The following is a 3,385-nucleotide window of genomic DNA, read 5'->3' as shown; positions in this document are numbered from 1 at the left end:
TTTGTTCTCTTGAACACCTAAAAACCATTTTTAGAAAACATATTCAAGGAATAGGCATCTTTCCGGGTATCATTCGTGCTAAAGCTTATAAGAAACTTTCTATGAACTAATATTAAAGACAAACCTTGCATTTGAGCCGTCTCGAGGTCAATGTTCAAAAACAAGATTATTTCAAAGGCACCACAAAAAGGTTAATGCAAAGTTTGACTTAAATTTAAAAAAGGTCGTAATCTAAACATTCGTTTTTCCTAATAACAAATTGGAAGCATCATTAAATATGCTATATAGATTAAGAAACTAGTTTGAACGTTTGAACTCTTTCTCCAACATTTATTCAACAATTCATGTTTTGTACTACTAGAAGAGGTTCGTAAATGGAGTGCAGTGAGCCATTTAAGATGTAAAAATATAATGTGCGAGTGACCCATGCCTTTTTCCACTATCAATTGGTTCAAAAAATAAAATTAATGCAGTTTTATTTTAAAATTTGTACTTGTAATTACTTAAAATGTACACACTATTACATTCGTTACAAGTTTAAATTATTACATTACATGGTAAGCAGCAGTTACTTTTTTTTGGGGGGAAACATGAACACACACACGACTACGATTTGGAGGATGGATACAGCTCGGCATAACTTTGGACATCTTACTTCCCGGTGCAAACACGGGGATGTTTATGCCGACAGCTCTTCGTTACCTTGCAGGCCTGCAAAAAAAGAAGTTCTAATTAAATGCTTTCAAATAGGTTATTAGGTTTGTTTCTTGCCATGCGACGATAACGATTCTTCTTATCTTCTGATAAACTGCACCAGGCACGCGCGGCCATTTTGATCAATTCCTGTGGCTTTAGACCACAATGCTTCTTGCGGAACGATCGAACGAAATTCAGATACCCATTATTCATAACGGGACGGGTTTGCTGCACTTGACACGCTTTTTGGCGCATGGGTTTCTACGCTTGGGGCGACAGGCCTTGCGCTGCCTGCGACAAGCTGGTTTACGCTTAGGGGACTTTCTCTTCATTTTCTTGTTACAGCACATGTCGGCAGTATCCTAGAGAGCAGTGGCTTCTCGGCTTTTGCTTGGCATTGTATAGTCTTACTTGCTTCTTTCGGTATTATTCATCGTTTGCCAGATGTTTGTACCCCGACGAATGGATGTATTCAGATCAAGCTGGGTATTCGTTGAACGGAATTCCCGAAGAAAGTTGAGAAATGTTGTATTGGCCACACGAGCAGGCTTGTGCAAGCGCAAATTCGTATGGTTCATATGAATTCGGCATTTTACCTGAAATGAAAAATGCAATCATATTAGAAGTATAAAAGTCAATGTACCTCCAAATGGGTTAGTGTATTGGGGAAAAAGCAATTAGCAGAGTGGCATTCTGTACAATTAATAAGTGGGAGTGGCAAAATTTTTCAATTTTATAAAAAGCAAAAACTATTTTCAATTGTTTTGTGCAACAAAAACGAAACACAGGTTGAAACTGCATAACAGGCAATTCGAAATTGTTATTGAAAAAAATGAAACCAAAAGGAATGTCAAATGTCTGGGCTAAAATGTGGCAGTAAAATATTTGGATAAAATGAATTTTGCCCAAATTTTTTATTATAGATTCCTACAAAACTTTAATGCCAAACCTCGCAGAAGTTTGTCTCATCAGGTTGAATATACTAACAAAATACAAACATTTATTATATTCTTTGGAGGGGGCCCACCAAAAGGAAAAAGGGAAATGCTAAAAGTAAAAGCATGGCCAACTAATTAAACTGATGAGACAATGCCTCATGTAAAACAGTAACAACCCGACAACAGAATGCCCCTTCCAGCCCTTGGTCCTTTTGCCTGTCTGATGTACGTATGCAAACAGCAACTGAACAGAATCAACAAATACTACAAACACACAATCCATCTGTTTTGTTTTAGTCTTTTTTATACCCTTGCAAAAAGGGTATATTAATTTTGGTCAGAAGTGTGCAACGCATAGAAGGAGACGTTTCCGACCCCATAAAGTATATATATTCTTGATCAGCATGAGAAGCTGAGTCGATATAGCCATGTCCGTCTGACCGTCTGTCCGTCCGTCCGTCCGTCAGTGCGTATGCGTTTTACTCAGCCGTCTTAAGAGCTATCGGGCTGGAATTTTTTTTCGGGGTTTTTTATTACCCGGGAAAAATAAAGTATGAAAACCATAAGGATCGGACCACTATATCATATAGTTCTAGAAGAACTAGAAGTAACATTTTCATAAAAATCGGAGTATGCTATGAAATTTACGTATGTGTTAATATTGGATATAAAACCCCAGATCCCAAAATATGAATGTGATCGGATAAATATAACACACACAGACGCAACGCTATATGAACTGTATGTGTATGCGTGCGTTGCTTTGCTTTGGGAATAAGGGAAGAAGAACAAATTGTAAAATAGAGAGTAAAATTGTTTTGTTTGTATATTGATGAATTGAGTTGCAGAAAACAAATTTTGAACATGTAAAATTATTATTACCAAGACTGCAAGGGTATATAAACTTCGGCATAGCCGATGTTAGCTTCTTTGATATTTTTCTGTTTCTGTTGGTTCTGTTTAGTGTTGTATGTTGTCTGGTTGTTGTTGCTGTTTTGTTGTTGTAACAGCACATTTAAACAATTGAACACACGCATGATTCAAAGAGGCAGCACAAAAAAGAGTGAGCGAGAGAAAGCTGGGACAACGAAATGTTGTCATAGCATTTGCACAATTTCCCACAATGAAAAATAGGTGCAGGATGCATGAGAAGGATATTTTTATGCGCTTCTTAGGTTTATCGCACGGGGCGGAAGCTAATGTGATTTTCAACGCATAAAAACGATAAATCTATGCATTGCAAAGAGTTTTGGGTCACGGGAGACCACGGAAACGTTTTGATTTTCACTTTAAATGCGCTAACGAGACAGTTCCATTAAACGCATTTAGGTATATATACATATAGTTACTCGTTTCTTTTTGCTATTGCGGTTCATATATTTTGATTTTTGTTTTTATTATTATTTTAGCAATTGGAATTTTGAAACCGACAAAAATGCATAAACCAAAAGGTTGTTTTTGCTAACAAACGTTTGCATTGTTTATGCTAACAGATTTTCAATTGAAATTGGTTCGAAAAAAATAATAGTGTCTCTATGCCGCCAGCGAGAAGTGTAGACCAAACAGTTTGGCCAAAAAGCATTCTCCCACACACGCACACACACACACATACGCATCAGGGACTTGATTGATTTGAAATGGCGGACAAATAATATAAAAAGATACTAGTCTTAGCAGTCGAAAAAAATTTGCTAAAATTGCATTCATTTTATTTTTATAGATTTGTTTTTTTTTTTCTTTGTTTTTATCTT

At 36.4% G+C, this 3,385-nt stretch overlaps 1 pseudogene; it reads right to left on the bottom strand.

The window, feature by feature from the left end:
* Nucleotides 1-485: 485 nt before the first annotated feature.
* LOC124461229 lies at nt 486-1,046 on the bottom strand (annotated as a pseudogene).
* Nucleotides 1,047-3,385: the final 2,339 nt, after the last annotated feature.

This window comes from Drosophila willistoni, unplaced genomic scaffold, assembly GCF_018902025.1.
Source record: "Drosophila willistoni isolate 14030-0811.24 unplaced genomic scaffold, UCI_dwil_1.1 Seg275, whole genome shotgun sequence".
NCBI lineage: Eukaryota > Metazoa > Arthropoda > Insecta > Diptera > Drosophilidae > Drosophila > Drosophila willistoni.
Note: the sequence above shows the minus strand (reverse complement) of the source record. Positions and strands in the feature narration are given on the sequence as shown.